Raw genomic sequence first — 24,672 nt, forward strand, 5'->3', positions numbered from 1 at the left:
GTTCAGAAGGCTCCTAACCGCGACGAAAGGCAAAACATGGTGGGGAAGACGCGAGCCCGGAAGCTGTACACCGAAATGCTGACGAAGCCGCATTGCCTGGTAATGGACGACGAAACCTACGTCAAAGCGGACTTTCGTCAGCTGCCGGGCCTGTTGTTCTTCTCCGCAGAGGACAAATTCAGCGTTCCGGAGGAGATTCGCAAGCAGAAACTATCCAAGTTTGCCAAAAAGTACATGGTGTGGCAAGCGATCTGCTCTTGCGGAAAGCGGAGCGCCCCCTCCGTGATGACCGGCACGGTAAACGGGCAGGTTTACCTTAAGGAGTGCCTACAGAAGCGCTTACTACCACTATTGAAGCAGCACGAGGGCCCGACCATCTTCTGGCCGGATCTCGCTTCGTGCCACTATTCAAGGGACGTGTTGGAGTGGTACGAAGCCAACGGGGTCACCTTCGTGCCAAAGGAAATGAACCCGCCCAACGCGCCGGAGCTTCGCCCAATAGAGAAATATTGGGCGATTATGAAGCAGGCCCTCCGGAAGAACCCAAAAGTTGTCAAATCGGAGGCGGACTTCAAGAGAAAATGGATTTCTGTTAAAAAAAAAACTACAACCTGACGTTGTACAGAACCTTATGGACGGGGTAAAGAGGAAGGTGCGAGCATATGGGCTTGGGCTCGAAGTATGAATAAAAAGAAAATGCCAAAAAAGTTGTTTAATAGTTTTTATTTTACTGTCTAAAATTTTCAAAAGGATCGGTCTACTGGGCGAATTTCTACAGCGTTTTTTCCGTGATGCAATTTGACGTGACACACCCTTTATAAAACCACATAGTGGTTCAAAAAAGCCGCCAAAATTTCTTATTTAATATCCTATACAATATTTGCCATACAGCTGGTGATTTGGTTTGGGGGCACTTCTTACTCCCTTACCCGGGCAGGCCTTTTACTCCCCACACAGTTATGTGGTGCATGACACGACAATAAACAGAAGTTCCGACGTTGAGAATAACAGGGCCGGAAGCATTTCCCACACAAATAACATCCAAATGGTCTTTTTCAAGACCATTGGTTTCTCGCAAGACTCGAATCATGAGCCACCATCATTAAAGCCGCAGAATCCACAGTCCATGATCAGTCCACCACAAAGGTTGTCTATAATTTTCAGTATGGCTTATGATAATCTTGTATTATCAGCTTTTACGAATCTTCAAAGTTTTTGACACAACTGATTCTATACAGTTTGAAACGAGTAGGTCGTTTCATGAAAATTTTAAATTGAGTTACGCCTAATGTTAGATATCATACCACGAATAGAATCAGACGCTCAGAATAATCGATCAAGAATTTAGTAGTCCTCGACGAAAATTCTAGATTAGAGAATGCCTAAAGATCCGGAAGTAGAGACAGAAGTATAAAAAAAAATTTACTAGAAGATTCGAAAGGTTTCGCAATCGGAAAGAACAGAGGAATCGACCTTTCCATTCTGAGCCGCCGAGCGAAGAAGTTCAATTTTGGTGAAAACGAGTGACATTATTTTGAGTAGTTTTTTTTTGTGAAGTAACAGTAAAAATAGTTTCAAAACGTTTCGAATATTAAGTTTTGATTATTTCCAGATATTTTCGGAGTGATTTGGATAAAAATATCAATAAATCGTGAGTTGCGCGATTATTCAAATCAAGTAGAAGTGAGTTTATTGTTTACTATAAAGACGCTTTTGTTCATTGTGAAATTTTATTTAGGACAATTGTACAATTGAGTACAATCAATTAGTATAATTAAAAGTTAGTGCAGCAGTGTGCTTTGCACCCAGTAAAACGGAGGTAAATTTTTATTAAAACAACATTGGTTTGATGATTTTATAATAATGGAAGGCAATTTATACAGCCTTGGTGGCTCCGTGTACAGGTTACATTTACGTGCCCGAGTCCTAGTCGGGACTGCGCTTGCGTTCCGGCGATCAGCCATCGCTGTGAGATCTTGGTGCTACGGTAAATCCCCTGGAGTGGTCTATCGCCTCGTGGTTGCGTACCACTATAGACCATTCTGGAGCGCGTTGGTCAACGGAAGGGAAGCTCGGCCCCGTGTGAGTCGCACGCTACACGCGACCCTACTCCAATACGGTAAGCTCAGGACGGGAAAGTCCACCAACGCCAGCGAGATTTACCGGAACTCACGTCGGTGAGAGTTTTGGTGTCGGAGCGGAATAAATCATCACGCTGCTCCACCATTTGAAAACCCCACCGTTGCTGCACGGGTGTACTCATCCCGGTATTAAAACATCAAATAGAGTGAGTACCCTGAAACAGAACGCTATATAACGGACCCCCACCACAGTTACGCGTAAAACGACACCAATTAGTAGGGACAAAATATTGTGTTAGTAGGATAATCATAGAGTTAGGAAAACACGTAAAGAGTGACGTCACAAGCAATTTGGAATTTTTGGGAAAAGGAGTTAGGTGTTTTGACGAAAATAAGAAACAAAGATTCGGAAAATTTCTGGAAAAAGATTTGGTTAATTTTTTATTAAAACATTAGCGGTTTATTTTAAAATTAGTAACATTTTCTTATTTAGTTTCGGTTAGAAAGAAAGATTGGGTTCCTCAAAACGACAGAGAAACTTTTCGAAATTCTCGCCAGCAAATTGGGAAGTGTGGCAAGCCGCAATTTGAAGGAGGATACTGTAGCGAGGCCTACGGTACGCGCTGGTCCGGGCAACAATCAATCCGAATCCCGACAGAGGACATTGGTCCTCTGGCGCAAAAGTCGGCGATTTTAAAAGGCTCGCACAGGACCCCCCTTACAAGTTTTCGTCCTGAACAAACAACGATTGAATTAGTTAGATTGGCACAATCCACAAACCACTATCCGCATTAGCTCAACAATCGAAAGAAAAACAGTGGTCTTAGATACCTACAAACTTTTCATCCCTTTTTCTTCCTGTTTCAGGATATCACTTGAAATTAGGAATCGTATTAATATGGAATTTGTTAAAATGGAGCTAGAGCGAATTTCAACACAGAGATTATTATTGAACAATTAATCATCAAAGACGAAGGGAAAATTTGTAATTCAAACAAAAATATGATCGCATCGCAAATCGGAAAGCAGGTTTTCGGTCCTTTCCTAAATCGATGCAAAAAATTTGAATACTTTTTGTCGATCAATGTAACATTATCCTTCAACAGAATTTATTGGAGTTTTCAAAATTACCTTTCGATTGGTGATGCGATCATTACTTAATAAACAATTAATCATCAATTTCATTGATGATTGTTGATGATTCAAACAACAATATCTCTGTATTGAAAGGTCCTACAGATACTACAGATACAGAAATCAAATGAAAGCTGGTTGATAAGGCTAATTGGATTTGCTATTGAATTAGTTGGTTTAAATTCTGTTAGTCCACAAAATATTTGAAATAAAAACAGAAAGTAGTTGATTTGTCATATTTTCCCAATATGTTTGTCGACCACATCTACACACACCATTTTTGACGTAGAACTACGTCTTTCATTAAGGGTGCCAAATCAGAAAACAGGTCACGTTTTTATGAAATAAAGTTAACGTTAATAACTATTTTTGCTGCGAACGGATTTTGGTGATTTACATACTAAACGGATCGGAAATTCCGTAAGATTTGTTTAATATGCTATACATTAGAATCCCCTAGTTTTTAAATGGTTAAAATTCATGAAAACTTTAAGCGTTTCCATTTTCTCATACATTTGTTCTGTCCATTTGTGTGCTTTCCCGAACAGAGCTGTCAATAACGAGCAACTTATCGCCGATCAATGGGGGGGCAAATCGTAGGATTTAAAGTCTCTGTGAACAAAGGAAAATTAGAAGAATGAAGGGAAATACTTGCCTAGAGTATAAACAGTGGATCTCACTGAGGCAAACTTTCATTCGGCATCGGTCTGTTGAGCAATCCAGCTCACTTTGCTTTCGCTGCGCTTCGATCTGAGATTGGACCCCACCAGTGGTAATCCAACTTGGATATCGTCGTGTGGTTTTTTCAGTTCGTTTTTGGCGTTATTCGTATCGTGTGTTTTTCTTTCCGCGTCATAAATTGGACGTTTCGCGTAGTGTGTGATGAGCAAGAAGAAGAGGAAGGCAGGCTGGAGCCCTGCAAAAAACGAACGCATTGCCAGGGGCAATAAAATTTCGAGGCAAGCGTCATCTAATGATGCACGCGATATTGGTGCAGTGAAAAGCGCTCGCACTGAACCGAGCCTTCGCGAGTGTGACACCGCATCGAACAACAGCGAAGTAGGCGATTTCAGCGCGTCGGTCGAAAATGTAAACGCCGTTACCCAGGTAGCAACCAAAATCGAGCTCCCCCCGCTGGTGGTGAAGGCGGTCGCTCTTGACAAACTCATCAGCGAATTCGCATCAACGGGTGTTACAGCAGAGTACAAGCTGTGTGGCATAATTCAGTATTTTTCCAAGCAGTTAACATTGTTTATTTTCCGTCATCATAAGGGCTTCGTTGGTGCCTTTGAGAATACATCAATGCATTAAACTGACGTTATGGCGAAACAGGCGTTAAGGTTGTGCGCCAAAAAAATATTTGGGGCATAGCAAGCATCTTGAATGTCTTACTGGAATGTTATAAGTTATTTGGGTTCGCGTGCCAGTCGCAAAACTGCCTTTAATTAGGGTTGCATTTGCGCTAATATTGATCATAATGAAGCATTGCTACTGTTTTCGAGGTTGTTATTAACAAAAAGAGTTTATTTAGCTTGTTTAGTCACCAAGAAAGTGAATGTCGATCTGGAATTTTGTATGTGATTAGGTTTCGCTTGCCAGTAGCAAAATTTTCTCCACTAAGGGTGACAGTTGCGCTTCTCTCGAGCATGAGGAAGTAATGCAACTTTTTTTGAGGCCAGTAATATTAACAGAAGGGTTTCTTTTGAGAATAGCGCAAAATGATGAGAAGTGTTTATATTCCTAGTAGTTTCAAGCCACCAATGTATGGCTCTGTATGCATGCTATGGCGAACGCTTGTTTGGCTCTTGGTATACGTTGTATGAACGATGCCTAGAGGTGCGATTCCTTTGAGGCAATACTAAATAACATGTAGCATGATATTTGATACTTGCAAGTGTTGTCATTGTTATTGTTTCCATGCGGTGCCAAAGATATATTGATGTAGTTATGAGATGTGGAATAATGGTGCTGATGCAACATGTATACAATCGACTGTAGCCGAGTCTATGTCAATTGCGAAAAATGCCACCGGAATAACGTTCGAGGTAAATTTTCAATGCATTGACATGAAATAAATTGGGACATACGATCAGCTGGTGTATTGTTTTGCGAGGGCAAGAATGAATCATCTATCAATTATCGTCAACTGATTCTACAATATAAATACTATTTCAGAGATTATTCTACTAAGCAGTTGTTTCTAAAATTTCACAGCATAGCATTATAGAATAATATCCGAAGTTATAAATAAGCGACTTATATAAAATAACAGTTATACGTCAACAATGCGGTCGTATCCTGGACACAACCTCCTATATTTTTTTTCGTAGAATATTTCAAAACCTAACGAAAAAGTCACAGGAGGGTTGTGTCCGAGACACGACCGCATTGTTGACGTAAGATTCCCGTTAGGCTATCTGTTGATTTTGGACATGTTTGAAAAATCACATCGTTAAACTCTTTGATAATGATTTGGTGACCCTGAAAAGGGCCGTTTTGTTTAGTTGTTGCGTATTGTTTGTTCACCACCAGTGTTTTCCGAGTGATGATGACAGAAGGATGGGAAACAGTCGTTGAATGGTGCGTATCAGATAAAAGAACAAAAGTGGAACGAGATATGATGAAAACCATCCTCTGTTATCCTAGAAGAGATGCCTCCTGGGTTATGTGAGGAGCTTAGAATGAAAGGGGTGTAAGTGATTTGATCGATTTCTCTACATCGACTCTCTCTTTTGGTCATAGCTTAGCCTCAAATACATTCCCAGCTGTATTTGACAATGTGGAAGATAGGTCAGAACCTCACCTATCAGATTCTATAGCAAACTTAAATTGGAACGTTTTTGCAATTGAGTTATTAACTAAAGAAAAGTTGATGAAGAGAAATCGATCAAGTCACTTACACCCCTTGCATTCTAAGCCCCTCAATTATCATTTTTTCTCATCAGTAAAAAAATGTTACTTTAATATAGAGAAAACATATTTAATAAAATTTCTTCACTTTTCCAATTTTTCTCGCCGTATAAACTTCCTTGAGTGAAAATGAAAACAACAAAACAGACAGCATAAACCGAACAACCCGTTCTCGAGCAGAAACTCACTTTGGTTTTTATTTATGAAAATTGAAATAAATCGTTTCATATATCAAGTCATTTAAACACAACTTAACTTTTTATTTATAGTTTACATGGTATGGGACCAAGGGCGCGATATTCTGTTATATTTTTTCTTGAAAGCTGTAAAAAAAAAAATAAAAGAAAAACGGTCCATCCAAAACAATTTGGATGAAAATCTGAGAGCCAGTATATCGTTTTGAAGTGGAATGGCTGATCTCTACAGCGAATTTTGATACGCTCAACAGTTTTGCCATTTTTTTTCTCGCATATTTTTTTTTGTTTTCGTTATAGGCTTTAATATGCTGCTCCTCAGCAAGCCTATGACACTTAACACTCCTATACTCGCGCATTGGTCTGTCAGTCCGAGAAATCAATAATTCGTTCATTTCTCAGAAAATATCAACACTACGATTTTGCGATTCTCTCTAGCTTCGTTATTCGTTGTTCGTTATCGTTTAGCGTATCGCATGTGTTGGTACAAAGGGGACATGTGCCAATTTTGTAACACTTTCGGTCTGACACACCGACGCGAGTATAGGAGTAACTTTTTTGGACAAGTGCCATTCTTCATATTCTAGAATATTGTTGAATGAAATGTATACTAATGTTAGTGGCGTGGAATATTTATTGAATATAATGCATTTGGAACTGGATTGAACGGATCCATATATTAACTATTCGTCGATATATTCGTCGTTAGATTCACACGTTCAAATGCATAATATAAATGTTTGACTTTCGTATAGTTATTCGCTAAATATAATGGGCAAACATTACACACTTGTGAGAGAATTTCACTTGTGGAAGAATTGCAAACAGTAAACTATAAACTAATCGGTATGTTAATTTTTACAGTTACAGTTTCGGGGATATTTTTTTATAATGTACAATATCGACCAGAAAACAAGAAAAATAAAAGGAAGTTCCTAGAAATCCTTTTATATCATCTTTTTATGTCCCATCTGAAAAAAGGCATCAGTTCTTAGTTTACTAAGAAAACAGAGACACAGAAAATTAGAAATATGCAAACTTTATATTCCAGAACCTGTATCATCTGGTAATTAACTAGAAAGTTGTTATACATTCTTCTCTTCGATAAAAGACCACAAAACATGCAAGAAATGCATGAAATGTAAAAAAAATATGTTTGTATCGAGCATGCAGTTATGCTGACCACAATCGATTAATATGTTTTTATGTTATTTTATAGCTCTTTATACTTCCATGAATTAGATTCAGTTGCTTACTTTTAATTAATAACAGCGAAAAACTCGAATTTCGTTATTTGTGTTGGAGTATCAAAAGTTACTCTATTTTGAGGAGACTGAATCAGATGACTATTAAAACATAATAAAGACGAAGAAAACGTATTTTCTTGAGTTTTTTCATTCAATCACACCTTCTTATTCAAATAAATGCCAATAATGCCTGAAAAATACACAATGGCAACATTTCAGAGAAGTTCAATTTTCGGTCTGTGACACCGTGCGCGAGTATACGTGTTATGACTTTGCACGCGAGTACAGGAGGGTTAACGTTTGCCAATGTCAATAAATGTGCTCCAGACGGAAAGTGTGTCGTTTTTGTCACAAGATAAAAACAGATCCACACAAAACAAAAGCAGTTAGTTTAACAAATTGTCATGGAAACAGTTACATCACCCGAAAGACTAACCAACAGTGTAGGAGACTGCATAAACTGAACCATTATAAAGAAGCACAAATCTGGAAAGCAATCTGTGAAAAGCTTCCAATTTCAATTTCATACTCAGAGCTAACACACATAAAAACAGCAGCTAGAAACAATGTGCCGTTTTTTTCGATAACTTCAGATGTTTTCGGATTAATAGCAGTTAAGATTCGCAGCAAACGTAACTTTGGCAATCAATGAGCCGGACAACTTTTATTGGTTTTAAGAACAGTGATACGAGCCAAATTGATCCGCTGCTGTCTGTGCCGCAGCATGTGAGGGGGAATTCATCTGCGAAAAAGCGGCGATTTTGTCGCTTATCGATGGGTATGAGACAGCCGAATGTTATTGAATCAGTATCATCGCCAGGGTCGATCTTCTGTGTTGTGTTGTGAGAGCTGGCTGTGACCCCCCGGGTCACTGATAACCAATATGAAAATGATTGCGACATGTTTCCCTCGTCTCACTCGTCGTCGGGTGCGATGGTATCGCGCCAAAGCTCGTTGGGCACTTAATTGATGGGGCAATTTGGGGAACAAAGTTAATGCCTCACTTCTTGTATGACATTGTTCGAACGAATGCTCCCGGTGAATGATAAACGGAAATGGTTTATGGGGTGGAGAATTTTTTGTCGGTTCATCATTCTCGTGTTTTTTTTTTCGCTCCTCCCAGAAACAATATTTGCTTCATTGCGTTATCAATACTGGTTTTTATGCTGACAACCGTTTTTCGGTGTCACGAACTCGAGGGATCGGTGACACTGACGGTGTGGGGAGGACTGCGGGGATGTCCGATATGTACTCATTAAAATTTATTGCACTCACATTTGCCATAAAGGCCACAATGACCAACGCCGGATCCGGACCCGGGTGAGAGACAATGCGACAGGAAAAGACAGAAATTCAACATTTTGACAAGGTCCAGAGAGCTGCTGAAATGTGGGTTTTTGCCAATTGCACATAGGTGATCGATTTCTGGTGGCGTGGCTTTTTTCCGCAGCGTGATGGCAACTGGTGGTGGAAGGTGTCATTAACGCAATCAGGTCGACAAAATGTGATGACAAAAGGGTTTTTTTCTGTTCTGTATGGTTTTGCAGAAAATCTCATTTGCATTCGGGTCGAATCGGTGCGACCGGTGGATGCGAGGGTTGATCGAGTTTGTTATACTATATTTGAAGTTAAGGTTCCAATGAACTAAATCTGTCAAATGGTTGGTTTCTGCGAACGCAACCAAGAATCCAAACTCCGCTCTCGGTTATTACTTTGCCAGGAAATGAGAACGGTGCCTGTAACGTTAAACTGATCAAATTTCCATACCGGTTTTTATGGGTTTATTGTGGCAAAGAGAAGGTTCTCGCACTGCAGGTCGACTGGGAACTTGATTATAGTCACCACAGGAAGTCGCAAATCATCACTACGCTTTCATCTTCCCCACACTGTTTCAATACAAAAAGGGACGGAAGTCGACATCTGCACGAGAATTCATGGCGCACAGACACAAAGCTGGTCTGTGTTCTTCATCGCAATTTCATTCCAAGATACATTGAGGCTGGGAGCTGGAGCAGTAAATGACAGCAGTGGCAACAGTAGTAGACACATAATCGCAGACCGCATTTTTGTGCGAATGAGTGAATTATTCTGTTACAGTGTGTCAATCCAATAAACAACAAGAACTTCTGATATGAGGCTCGCATTGTGTAATAAGTTAACCTCGCAGCACCGAGTCATTATGTTCTGCATTTCACAGCATAATGAAATTTCTTAATTTACTCGTGCGATCCGAGTGATAACCCACATACTCATCCAATTACTAGCGAGATTTACACCGAGTCCGAGTGGAACCTAAACCGAGTTGGCGGAACCGTTTTCTGAGTTTGAGTTCGCTCAAACGTTAGACAAATATTTCCCGAACCGCCACAATATCAGCAACCGAGTTCTGTCAACATCCAAATCACAAATAATCCACTTTTAGAAAATTCCTACATTCTTCCGCTGCCTGGTGATGTGATGCGAGTGGGTGGCAACCAAGCGGCGGACGTAATGCTACAGCACATTATACGCTGTTCGGAATCAAGAGCCTCCTTCGCACCCATGTATGATGACGGACTTTGGAAGCGGACGGAAGTGGGCGCCGCTATCCAGGACTGGAATGTCATTTAACTTTATTTCCACATTCGCCCACAAATACCAGAACTCGTTGTGCCATTTCCTGATTTCAACATGTCAATGGAATTGTTCGCCACAGTTCCACTTCTTCTGTTTTCAACAATCATCTTCAAGCCAAACCCGTTGAATCCGCCAGCGTTCCGTGTTTGCGTGCGTTCGTATGTGAGGATCAAGCCTACGGGTGGAGCCTGACAGCTGAAACACGCCGGGCCAGGATGTGCTGATTTCAAGTACACCCAGGTTTTTTTTACGCGGTTTTTTACGCGGTTTTTTTTACGAGGTTTTTTTTACGCGGATTTTCGAATTAACGCGGTTTTTTACGCGGATTTTCCAATTAACGCGGTTTTTTTAACGCGGTCACCGCGTAAAAAAAACTGAGCAATATCAAATCTGTCCCTCATGCTTCCTGAGACCATATGACGGAACTTAGTGCTATTGACGGATATTAGTGCCGCACCTATGTGCCAGGTTCGATGCATCTGTAGCGAACACAGATTCAATTTGCCCGCGTTGTTCACCACCGCCTATGCCAGTTTCGATGGGAACGACCACGTCAAGTCGGAGGACAGATTTTGCAATGCAAATGCCTGACAGAACAGAAAGAATTAGACCAGAAGCAGTTAGAGTTGGAACAGAGGCAATTAGCGCTGCAGAGAAAGCATTTCCAGGAGAAATACAAGCTGGGTCGCTAGCTGATGAATCTGCAAGTGCAAGAAGAAGTATCTCGAGATAGCATAAAGCTTGTGCAAGAATGGGTTGATGAGCACACCACTGCGAAGCAGAAATCCTCCGTACGACCTTCGTGTGCAACGAAGTTTCATCCAACCCCATATAACGGCTGGGGGAAGAAAGATTCATGTACATGTATTTAAGTCCGCTCATCGAGAGCCACACACAATGAAATTCATGCATAGCATCAATCCCATTTAGGAATGAAATAAGCGCGATTTTTGCGCGTAAACCTGAGCAACATCACTTCTCTCTCTCAGTTCATATCTCTCCCTTTCAAGCTCCCTCAGAGCGTATGCCGCACCCCATCACGATTCTCAAGAGGAATTTAAGTGACCTTTTTTTCTTTACGGGAATTTTCCAATTAACACGTTTTTTTTCACGCGGATTTTCGAATTAACGCGGTTTTTTTACGCGGATTTTCCAATTGACGCGGTTTTTTTTACGAGGTACGTATCCCCCGCGTAAAAAAAAACCTGGGTGTAGTTTAAATGCGGGATTTGCGGGCCAAAATCGAATCACTAGCGAATAAGTGTTCCGATCGTGGTGCGGTGTCGTATCGTTAGCATTCAGACAGCTAGCGTTAGCGATTGCATGTGTGTGTGTGGTTAGCGCCGTTTCCTGGATCCGGGGATTTCAACTCACAGCGAGGGTGACGATGGATCACTTTAGGTGAACCGCAAAGCGACTGCAACTGCTGCAACAGCAGCAGCGGCACGACGTGACACCGATACGCGGTAAACGACAGGATTGTGATTCTATTCAATTCGTTTAGGGGTTCCCCAGGGGGGGACCGAAAGCTGTCGCCGTCGTGTGGTTTAAATTTCGGCCAGAGGGTTTGAAAACTTCCGACATTTCATTCTTGGCTTGGCGCGTTCGGTCGGAAAAATCAGTATTGCAGTCGTTGATGGTGGCTCCCAATTAGGCGTGTCAAATTATTTGTTAGCTGTGGCTATTGTCAGACAACACGGGTTCCGCTTCCCCCAATGCAACGAACTTAATAAGTATCGTTTCACGAGTTCCACGAAACGCTTGAAAACATAGAGAAGAACTATACGTTATGAAACAGGTATTGGAAAATATGCCTTGGTACTTTTTTGTGTTAAAAATTGGACCATTCAATGTGTTTCCGCTAGTTTCTTCGTAGAGATTAATGTTTTATTTGGAAAAGTCATAGAAATCTGTTTTGAACTTCAGTCGCAAATTTAGGAACTTCGTCCCGCCCGAAATTATTTGTTTGATATGATTTTTTTCGAACATTCACATCTACTAACCGAGCATACATTCCAGGGTTCAATCGCAAAACTCTCCATTGAGTGATCTTTACAATTTCCATTTGGTTCTTATAATTTCCATCTTTATATATAAAAAAGGGATTTTCCCGCGTACGTATATCATCACAGGAGAACGGCTGATCAGATCTGCGTTGTTTATATATCGTTGAGTTTGTCTTCACCCAAATTAGATGAATAGAATACTTTGAAGAATATTTGAGATGATTAGAAAAATTCGAAAAAATTAACTCGGCATATCTGGGCTGACACGGCAACAGCAAGTTTAATATAAATTTCCTATTACTTCTAACAAAACTCACCACTATAATATACATTTATTTTCAAACATAAGTTTCACTCAAGATTCTTGATTCACTTGCAAATAACATTCTCTGCGTTACATGGAATAAATGTTTGATACAGAAAAGTACATTTTCATTTATAATTTTCATTTATAACTATTATAACAATTTATAGCCATCCAAAATTTATTTCTCGTCATCACATCCACGTTTTCTTTTTAAGCGCACGTTCATGGGTCCAATCACAGAACTGTTCATTGATTGATCTTCTTACTTAATTCTTATCTTAATTACCTTTTACTATACAATTCCTAGTACCTCTGCCAAAACTCGTTATTATAATATCAGATTATTTTCAGACACAATTCTCGTTCAAGATTTTTCAACCACTTGCAAATAACATGTTTCTCCGTTACATGGAATAAATGTTTTATACAGAAAATATGATAGAATAAAGAAATCAGACAATTCCTTCCTCGAGTTCTGTTCTTATCAACACATCCGGCAATCCTTTTTTTGGTATAGATAGAAGAAGATATAGGAGTGCGTTTCATCACATTAAAATTCCATCACATTTTCAGTTCCGAACAAAGATCAATTTCGCTAGCGCAAATTCGTAAATGTAGAACAATTACGAATTTGCGGAATTGAATTTTCCGAATTTTCCCATCAGAGTTTTCCGAAAATTTTCAATCGTCATGTTTGGTTGGAATATTTCTGGTTGAAATATGTGTAATATTTTTATGGGACCCTCTCTCCATTCCAGAGGAAAGAAGGGTGTCATAACATCATAGAAACATTTCTCATAACCAAAAACCCCCACATCCAAAATTGTGCTTGATTAGTTCTCGAGTTATGCAGAAGTTTGTGTTTCGTTTGTATGGCAGCTTTCCTTAGAGAGGGGGGTGGAGAGTCTAATCATCATAGAAACAAACCCTCCCCCCTCCCACAGAAGGGTGGGAGTAGTGTTGAACCACCTTAGAAATGTTTCTTGCCTCCTAAAACCTCCACATGCGAAATTTGGTTCAGAAATGTATGCTTCATTTGTATGGCAGTTCCAAGAGATTTGTATCGCAGCCCCCCTCTTAGAGAGGAGGGAGAGGTCTCAAACTATCACGAAAACCTTCCCCGGCCCCAAAAATCTTTACATACCAATTTTCATGTTGATCGGTTCAGTAGTTTCCGAGTTCATAAGAATCAGACAGACAGACAGAAATCCATTTTTATATATATAGATTTTCCACTAAATATGTGCAATGTTTATATTTACTGACTTTTATCTCTTCAATCGTTGCAGAGTAATGTGAATTAGTGTGAAATACTACGACTAATTCAATCCAGGACATTTCATATTAATTGTACAGACCTTTGTCATTTTTCCTGGTTACTCGCCAAAACCTGATTTTTGAAACATTATTTATTTAATTTTTATTTTCCGTTTTACAGAAGAGATTCTACGCCAAATCAACTGGTCGCGATATTTCTAAATGCAATTGTTTAAAATACTTTTTTTAATACAGCAAAATTTTGACATACAGTGGTGCGATGTCAGATACTCAAGATTGGATTATTTTTTAATTTTGCAAAATCCTCAAAATAACATGAAAATTTAATCTACATTCGATACTACTAACAACTGTATATAACTTTTTATCCTAGGACTAACCGCTCTCTCGATATGACCAATAGAGTGCCAATGAAAATGGCCATCTCGAATTGTCAAAGCGAACTTGATTAAAAATGTTCATTCCCACGAAAAACTACCCTATGCAAAATATCAGCTCAATCGGACTACATTTACTAGTGTCGCACAGCGGTCAAAGTTTGAGTTTTTTGAAAACCGAAAAATCACCCAAGGGTTGAGGAAATCGGGGTTTTCGAAAAAAAATTTTTGATGCTAAATGTCTTCAAATTGCATGAAACTACGAGATTTACTGCTATCACGAGAAAAAAATTTCGTAAAAAAATCGACTTTTCAGACAAGTGCCGAAAAGTCAATTTCTGACAAAAAATTTTTTTTCGTGATAACAGTAAATCTCGACGTTTCATGCAATTCTAAGACATTTGGCATCAAAAAACTTTTTTTGAAAACCCCGAATTCCTTTACCTTTACCCTTGGGTGATTTTTCGGTTTTCAAAAAAACTCAAACTTTGACCGCTGTGCGACACTAGTAAATGTAGTCCGATTGAGCTGATATTTTGCATAGGGTAGTTTTGCGTGGGAATCATCATTTTAATCAAGTTCGCTTTGAAAATTCGAGGGTCACTTTTTTCCCATACATCCATTGGCACTATAATGACCAATCTAATATAATGACAACTATGTTCGTAATTAAAGTTGATCATTTGATAATGAAACTTGTGATTTTGGGTGGTTTCCACCAGGCTAAAAAAAAAAAAATAAAAATTAAAAGAGTCGCGTTAAAATCTGCCATTTTTCAGCTTATTTGGCGTGAAATTGCTCTGAATATTTCCTAGGCTTAATTTATCGCATTTTTTATTTTATTTTCATCTATTTTCCCATTTTGCAGTGAACATTTGTTACATTTCGTCCCATATTAAAACCCTTAATTCTCTTTTAAAAAGAAACATCGACCGTTCTGCTGCCTCAAATTGGTAGACAAAGTCACACCTATGTCTTTTTTTTTATCCCATTTATTTATTTAAGGCTCATTAGCATTTCAGCTGTAACAGAGCCGAATTTTAATCGTGTACATGTCACATGGTTATCATATCTATAATTAGCACATTACAAAGTTGCCGTTCGCCAGTATTCCTTCTTTACCATTACATATGGTACATTCACACAGTAGCCTTTTTAGGCGTAAGATTATTCTTTCTGTTCTTCCATTATCCAGTTGGACCACCGGACAGCGGAGACAGTTGATTGATCATTATTGAGTGATTTATAGAACAGCAGCCCGATGTGTCTTGCAGAGCAGAGCAGTTGTATGGATGAATCGATCTTATTTCGACCGTGGATCGATCTCCATCGCTGATGATTGTTGCGTGGACGTAGTTATTCTGTAACAACACAAAGATGGTCAATGAGGGCCCTGAGTTTTGAACTCACGATCGATCGCTTACTAAGCGAACGCGCAACCAATGTGGCTACGGAGACCCCCACCTATGTCTTGTCAGCAGTAATTATGCGTTGGATGGCCGTAGGATCAAAATTTGATATCGTTCAAGCATGTCCTCAGCCACTCGATTACGATGAAATTTTTTAAGAAAACTAAACACCTTTGGCACTAGTCGTGCCGCGACTTTTCTCGTGCCTAAAACGTAAATCAAAACCAAAACATGACGAACGGTCTCGTGAGAGATATTTAATTTACGGGCTAGCTCTCTGAAACTTGAATGACGATCTCCGAGCACCATTCCTTTCATTTCGTCGATGTTTTCATCAGTTGATGAGGTGAATGGTCGAAACATTTTATATGGGATAACTTTTTGAAATTTTATTGTAGTTTTTTTTCCCAGAAGTTTGAAAACTGTATGATTGAAAAGTGCCCCTTACCTCGGTCAGCGATTTGTGCCGACGTTTATTTATTATGTTTATAATTACGTAAATAAATTGGATTTTGTAAGGTGTGAACCTGTTAATTATTCTAGAAATAGATGAAGTATCGTATCGTTCATCAGAATATCTTAAGGTGATGTAACCATTCGAAGAAATGTGCAAACATTAAGTGTTAGGTTGCCCGGAAAGCTCGTGCCGATTTTAGGGAAGGAAAAACAGAACAAAAATTAAATTGTATAGGTAGAAATACATTTATCCAGTAATATATACACCGTTTCGTTGCACAATCTTCTGCCACAAAGCTGCGTGAAGGAATCAAAATTTCGTACTAAAACAATTCATTTGATTTCTCGTCGAAAAACTGATTAAGTTGCTCTTCTATGTTGTCCAATGAGATGAAGTTCTTGCCCTTAACATAATACAGTGGTAGACATTCGTCAATTCTTTGTACAGTTTTGCTCATAAAAGACGATTATTGTTTATTTTCATCGAATTCATTCTAAAAAAAGGTCTAAATTCACTTTATGTTTTCTATGTAATTCAAATATGTGGAATCAGGGTGGACATTCGTTTAGCCGCATCCTAAAATTTCAATAAAAGAAAATTTGTGCGGCAAATTCCGAGTCCAATCGGTAGCTAATATTTAGTATGTCCACCTCCATTTCGGATCACTTTGAAAACTCGATTTGGCATCGAGTCAGACAGCTTTTAAAGAGTTGCCATATTAATTAAAGCCCAACATTTCTGAATTACTGCTTTGAGACTGGAAATGTTGTCAAATTGTCATCCGTTTGCATAGACTATCTCGGCCAAGATTCTCCATAGGTTCTTTATGGGATTGCAATCGACTGCCAGCAGGTCATTCAAGAAGCGGAATGTCCTTCTCGGCAAACCATGCCTTCGATTGCTTGGAAACGTGGACATCGTTTATTGGTTGCTTCGTGTCTTATTCGACCTTTAAGACGCAAAGTAACTTTGGTGTTCCCATTTGTTGGTCGTTATATCCCATATTTCTGGCACTATTTAAAAAAATTCCTTACTACTTTCCCAGATAGACCAATTTTTGTTACGATCGAGCGATTAGAAAACTTTTGTTCGCTGAATATCTTTATTATTTTCCGCCCCTCTTCCGTCAATAGAATACCTTTCGCCATTCCTTTAAATTCTACCTAAATCACTAATCTGACCAACTTCTTACGTTGAATATCTAATATTTATCTTGTAAATTGAACATTCCCATGTATTTTTTCAGAAAAACACAGATAAAGGCTTGGTGATTATGCGAAAACTCGATTTTTATGCCCTTCGGCTAAACGTATGTCACGACGTTTAAATGTTTATATCCACCGATGCCGCCTTGTTTGTGTGTGATTGTGACACACGTCCTTTCAATAAAAGTGACTTAAATGTACTATCACTACAGCAAATAAGTATCACGATAAAAAGAACATTCCTAGTTGTTTTGTGAGTGTTTCAAGTTTTTTGTCAAGTGCGACTAAACGAATGTCTATCACTGTTTTAAAGAGACCTAAACAAGTAAAAATCTTAAGGGGCAATTAGTAATCTAATTAGTAAAGTGGGTAAAGTAGCACATCCCATCTAAACCCATTTTTTTCGGGTTGTTAAAGATACAGAAGGTCTGACATTGTCCTGATGGAACCCGACGGCTTTCCGATTGGGTAATTCTGAACATTTGTATTGGACCGATTTCTTAAATTCTTACAGTTGCGAATTTATTAACTGATTTGGGGAAGACTAATGGCGGTTCAATTCGCTTACACCAAGATTTTTATTGCTAAGCATTGTTTTGAATGTTTTTTACCACCAGTCACGATTTGTCTCCAAAAAGTTATGTTCTGGTTGCGTTTCTGAAGTGAGTCGCGATTGAATGTTTTTCGGCGCGTTAGTAAATATAGACAATTTGAGATAGAACATAGGCAAAAACAATTCTTTTTTTTATGAAAGTATTCAAATGGGTTTAATGTGGAACCCTGAGGTATGTTAGGGATAGCTCAACCGGATTACTTGTAAATTCGTCTTCTCAACAAATAATTACATCAAGACTTTTCTGTTGTTGTTGTGGTAGATCTCATTGTAGATTCAGGTTGACACGTTTATACCCCAGGTTGAACGAACGGTCTGAAATATCGGCTGGAATTAGGCTTAGGTTTGCTCAAATGTCTGTCTCGAAAACAATTAACAGACCGTTATCGGGTATCCAGTGAAGCAGGAATTCCTTTGTAAATTCAAGGCTAATGCTGACATAGGTATTGGGTTCAATTCCTGATCAGTCAAGGATTTTTTCGGGTTGGAATTTTTCTTGACATGCCTTGGGATATGTAAAGTAATGGGTATCGGCTACAATTAGGCTTGGGTTTGATCAGCTAGTAGAACTCGAAAACGATCGCAATTGCAGGCCGTGGCCGAGGATCTGATAAAGTGGGATTTCCCTTGTAAATCCATGGCTAATACTGACATAGGCATTAAGTTCAATACCCGATCGGTCTAGGGTCTTCCCGGGTTGGAAATTCTCTCGACAAGCCATGGAATGAATACTTTAGGTAAAGGCTTAAATTGTTCTTTCGATTAGTGATCTATATCTGCGGGATAACCAGTCCGTTTTCTTTTCAATTTAATGTGTTCACTGGTTAGTATGATGTATTAAAGAAATACAGTAATTCAATTATTATCAATAAGATAACTCGTCCTGCTCAAACCTTTGTACGGGAATGAGGTGGGACCATCATCATTAAAAAAAATTAATAAAAAATAAACATTTATGGAATCTTCACCAGATGCTCATAAACGGTGGTTTTAGATATCTGTATGGAAACTTCTAATTCACTTGTCGAGTACCGAAGATTGTTCCTAATCTGCGTCTCGATTTAGCTATCATTAGCGACAGCACAAACATTTCGGGTTATTATAGTCACCCAACAATATAAATTCAAATCTGTGAATCTATCGATTGTGTGAATAAAATTGTGATTCCTTTTCATCAATTTGTGATATACGAATTTACAAAATAAAATATCGGAAAGATCGATTTTCGCGATTTTTTGGAGTACAAAAATTGATCCAAAAAATCGGGGACGAAAAGATCGATCTTCTGAATGTCGATTTAAGATCACCAAATCCTAGTGCAGCTGTAATGGACAAAAGTATCGGAATGAAATAAAAAATAAACTAACAAAAAGTAAAAAAAAACTAACACATTTTGTTGCTAACCAACTCAACAGCAATTCCAATTAATCTTATCAAACCACTTTCATTTGGTTGCTAGAACGTTCCTGTTGGAATTTTCCCAAACAGAGATATTTCTGTTTGAATAAAAAATTACCTTTTCGTTTTTGATGAGATGATCTTTGAAATTATGTACATTCCATCCTCATGCGTTGGCTTTTCACGAAGTTACAGCATTTTCAACTAACTGGGCTAAATGTCTAAGTTAAATGTTAAATGTTAATAAAAATTAGGGGAAGTTCAATGAATTGTTTGATTGTCACTGAAAAAAAAATCTCGTGTGCTTGTGAACGTTTCAATTTGCTATAAAAGTATTTTTCTATACAGTGTAAAGCGCCACTAATTGATCCAATCCTACTAGACTAGTTTAAAGATATTATTTGTGTACAAAAAATGAATTTTCGGCCCCGTAAATATAATGCTATCGAGCCTTACAAATAAACAAATTTAAAAAACCACATTGTTTGACAGCTGGTATAGCGAGATTTGTTTGTAAAAAAGTTTGTATGATTAAGAACACTGGATTTAGTTTTATCTGCTCTGAAATCTAGCAGCTTTTTCTGCATATTTGCTTATTCTACTACTGATGAGGTAAACGTGTTGTTGTTATTTTGAATATTATATAATGTTTTATAACATTCAAACCCAAACTCTCTTTTCAGAGAAAATTACTAGCTTATTTATGACTTATTAAAACTACAGGATATTCAAATTTACTCATACAGCTAGTCAAACGACATTTGCTTATTCCAAAACTTGATTTTGACAAATCAATGAACCCCTGCAAATGGAGCACTATTTGTTGAAGGAGCCTATCATGAATCCTCGTCAGTTAAACAGTGTATATCAGGATAACTTGCTATGAGCTTGGGTAGACTGTACAATTCGTAGTTGCTCTCCGTGATTGACCTGAACCAACCAAATTGCATAAAGAACACACAGAATGACGCTTGGGACTAGCAAATCATTCTCGTTGTGCAATTTTCGGTGATTCGAGCTTTAAATGGTCAATAACGACGCCGGCCACGTCCTTACAGTCACCAGGGGAAAGGAAGGAATGTTAGTATGATATTCGCCGCCCGAAGGCCAGAAGGGTCGCCTCTATAGCGTGGTTCCCTAGCGTTTATCATGGAAGGGATAGTTGTTAGTGGGAAGAGGTAAGACTCAGGATTCACTGAGGTAAGTGATGTGATTGTATAAACGCGAACTATCGACTACTCAACAAAACGAAATTCTGAAAATCTCATATCTCAACATGCAGCAGAAATCTTTAGGTATCCTAAGAAGGAAAACCTGTAATATTAATTAGTTATTTTTTAATTTTTGCGCGTATTTGTGATTGAAATCCCATCGCAACCGCGAAGTTTTAACTGTGAGAAACCTGCGAAGGTAACCGAGAGAACTTTTCTCAAACTAATCGGACCAGCGTTTTATTCCATTATTCAATGTGTGTAGTCTTTATTTAACCCCAATCACAGCGAGGGATCGTTATCTTTGGGAAACCTGAGAAGGTAACCGAGAGAATTCCTTTACAATTAATCGACCCTACAATGTGTAATATATTGCGATGTATTTTATAAAGTTCCAAGAGTTCCAATCGTGATGGCGAAGAATTATATTTGGGAATCCTGAGAAGGTAACCGAGAAAACTCACTGAGTTTTCTCATTGTTCTCCATAATAATATAGATTAACAAACTAAAGGTACTATATACATACTAGATACATACTGTTTTATTTTGGTTAGATTTGATGAACCTCTGTGCGAGATTGCGGCCACAGGAAACGCAGTCGCGAGAAGTACATAGCTACACAGAATTGAACTGGTGCGGCTGCCAGCAACGCTCCTCTCCAGCGATGCCAACCTTCCTGATTTTTCAGGATTTCCCAGACTTTTTGGCACGTTCCCAGATATCATGACAAACACTCTATTTTCCCTGATTTTACTGAAATGATCCTGATTTATCCTGATTTTTGTATTTACTTCATCAGAATAAAAATATCCGCAATAATAATAATGGGATCCATACCAAAGTTTCCTTGGTTGGAGCTGAGAGCTGTCATAATTCGCGTTGATGGCGTTGAGCTTCCAAATAAAATAGCGCCAAATATAATAATTGATTTTCAGGAGGAATGAACACGGTTTCAAAATACAAATCATGAATGGAAACTAATCTCTCCCCATCAAATTAGTATGCTATGTAAAGTAAAAACACTTCCTGCAGGTGGTGAAAAAATCCCATACGAAAATTGTGTCTGAAGACACAATTCGTGCCAAAAATCGGCACGAATTTTCTGGACAACCCAATATGAACGATCCTGATTTTTCCTGATTTTTTTTCATTCTTCCTGATTTTTGAAAATTATAGTTGGCAACCCTGCTCCGCTCAACCCTATTCGCTTTGACGGCGGAATGGTGTCGACATCTGGATACGACATTAGTTTGTATGAGGCCAACTATTCTTTATTGGCGATCTAACGCAAAACGTAAACGATCGGTGAGATATCTGGATTTTGTTTTTGAACTAAGAAAATGATGCTAATGTAACCTAAAACTCAAAAACAAATCACGTATATTTTACTTCCGGGCTTTCCAAGGTAGTTCTCACATGCAGGAATCGTGCATTTTTCTACTTGTGTTTGATTGTGCTCTCGAATTTCAACCATTGTCAACATTTTTATAGTTTTCACTACTGAAAGAGGTGAATAAATAACATGTTATATATTAAATTGCGCAGAATTGAACAAACTCATCGCAATCAAATAATCTTTTATGATTATAACATTGTAATTTATGGAAAGAACTACAAACCTTCCATAAGCTCACATGGCAAAATTTAAAACCATCATCACTTTCACCGCAGCGCCGCCTAGGTGTAGATTTGTACGTTAGATCGCCAATCAGATTAATGGGCCCCAAGGCAGTTTAAAATTGCTAAAATGTGTATGATTTTTTTTTCTTTGCGTTATTTACTTACTAGAAGTACGTTGTTCTGACTCTAATTTAAACATTCCTATGTATTTTCAGATATTCTCACAAAAATTTACCATTATAATATAAAATTATCTTTAGACACAACTCTTGTACCATATTTTCTCACCACCCGCAAGCAAAAATAATTGTCATTCACATAGACTACTAATTTGATTTGGGAAAAACAATTTTCATTGATAATTCCCACTTCAAACGTGTGTTCATTTCTTCTGCAAGCCTCAATTGTCATGCCTACTCCCCCATTTCGTCATGCGAAGCTCAATGCCGTCAACGTGGATATCGAGCGAACCAAACGAACAATGTATGTATTCCGATTCAATCTAACTGCATTCAAGGCTACGTTGACAAGAGATCCACTTAGAGGCGAATGAAATGCAAAGTTTAAAGCCTCACAAGAACAAAGAACGAACGAACGAGATTCACACGAAAATTCGGCTGCAAAACTGACGAAAAAAAACAAAACACTGCCCGCCCGAAGCAGCGAGTCCGAGAAAAGCGAGAGAAATTAGTGCACCCACACCAATACCATTCCATGCAGCTGCAATTCCACGACCGCACACAACTCGTACGGCCACACTTTCGCACAGTACACGAGAATATCCTGTAGAAATAACAATCACTTGAAACAAAATTAACAAAATTCTAAATATTAATCAATGTTATCGCGGAGCTTCTAGCCTCTATCGGCTTTTCATTACACTGGTGAACTGTCTGAATAATTATGATAATATAGTATAATAAAAAAAAACAAAAACAATCAACACATATAGTCTAATTTATGTCTTCCGCACAATATCATAAAAAAAATAATAATTAGGAACGATCTCACTAATGGAATATATGACCAAATAATTTCCGGAGTGTACTGCACACATTGGGCCTTATTCCCGTATCCACGTACAATTACGTTCCCACTACGCTTACATCTCACTTCACTATGTTGTACTTATTCCCGTTTCGTGAAGTGTAAAAATGAACTTCGTGTATTAAGTGGAGTGGATACCAAAATGACCGTGTGTTCATTTCCAATGTCGTTTCTAAAAGAAACGTCAATTGTATTTTGTTTTGTTTATCCTCAAGTTGTGTCGATACACCCAGAAAATGGATTACTAAAAAAAGCTTCCAAATCTTTTGTAATTCAAACATTAGTAGAATGTACATATTTTCTGTAAATATTACCAATCGTTTGTAAAATGAATGTCAAATGCAATACACATCCCGGCCAACGATTGATTCATTTTACTTCGCGGTGTTAGTAACTTTTACGATTGTCATTACTGGCAACCGCGAAGAAAATGTAAATATAACTTTATTAGTCTAATTACCGAGTTGATAATTGAGTTGAACGGCACTACTTTCCGATATTGATTTCTTCACAGAAGAAGGTCGAATTAACCCGAATTCGGGACAGGTAAGTAATATTCTTGAAAATCAATTCAATTTATGTATATTGATACATATTGGATAGCAATGATTCGTCATCGTCTGCTGCGGGAGAATTTGAAGACATTACTTCAATAATAAGGAATCTGGGTACTTCGAAACACAAAAACGAACCCTCTCGAGTCCTAGATTCATCTTTATGCTATTGGATTTGGTCAAGGACAACTTCATAAACGCTTTGCAGATTGTGATCGGTGGTTCGATCAATTGGATGTTTTCCGGATTCGTCACGACAGAGGTTCCGTATCCACTGAGGCTGCGCGTCAAGTCAATATTGCAACGGGGCATAGAGCAGGCCTCACCTAATGCCGCCAGGGTTTCGTCAGCTTCGTGATATTTCCCGATTGTGTTTGGCTGAGAAGTAATTACACGCTGGTCCTGGGAGAGGATAATGGTGAGAATTGAGTAGTCTGGCGTAGCTATTTGTAGTAATGATTGTGTATTTTTTCCTAATTTGTAGCCGTGGATCAGACCCAATCGATGCAGGATCAGATGTCTATAGTTTAGATAGTTCAATGAATAATTTAAAAAAGTTAGTTAGTTCAATAAATGAACAAATATGCATACAAAAGATCAATAAAGTATATACAATATATGCATTAAGATTGGGTTAATATAACGTGTTTAGAGTGTATGTTAAATCAACGTTGAACCGACTGCTTCTACTGGGTTATACTGGCCGATTTAACATTTGTTCACCATTCTTATCGCGTAATATGTACGAATCTGGGTCATGCGAATAGAATCAAATTGGTAGTCAAAAAGAAACCAATTGAAATGTCAATAATCAGGAAGGAAAAAAGTTTATTTTCTTAAAATAAACCACATAGAGAAAGTATCGTTATGAAAGACAAAAATAATCTAATTAGATAAATGAAAGAACTACATTTTTTCATCAATTAATGCGAGCGTTTGAAATCATGAAAGCACAACTGACAATTCGGTAGATTTGCAGAAATTAGTTTTGGTATTTTCAGAAATTT

General features: G+C 38.3%; 1 protein-coding gene and 1 pseudogene across 1 annotated transcript in view; one reads left to right on the top strand and one right to left on the bottom strand.

The window, feature by feature from the left end:
• LOC129774911 (neural-cadherin-like) overlaps positions 1-24,672 on the bottom strand; it is a 1,140,595-nt gene that overhangs the window by 740,062 nt on the left and 375,861 nt on the right. The window lies entirely within an intron of this gene.
• Positions 1,864-24,181, top strand: LOC129773262 (ER membrane protein complex subunit 3-like; annotated as a pseudogene).

The sequence above is a fragment of the Toxorhynchites rutilus genome, chromosome 3, assembly GCF_029784135.1.
Source record: "Toxorhynchites rutilus septentrionalis strain SRP chromosome 3, ASM2978413v1, whole genome shotgun sequence".
Lineage (NCBI taxonomy): Eukaryota > Metazoa > Arthropoda > Insecta > Diptera > Culicidae > Toxorhynchites > Toxorhynchites rutilus.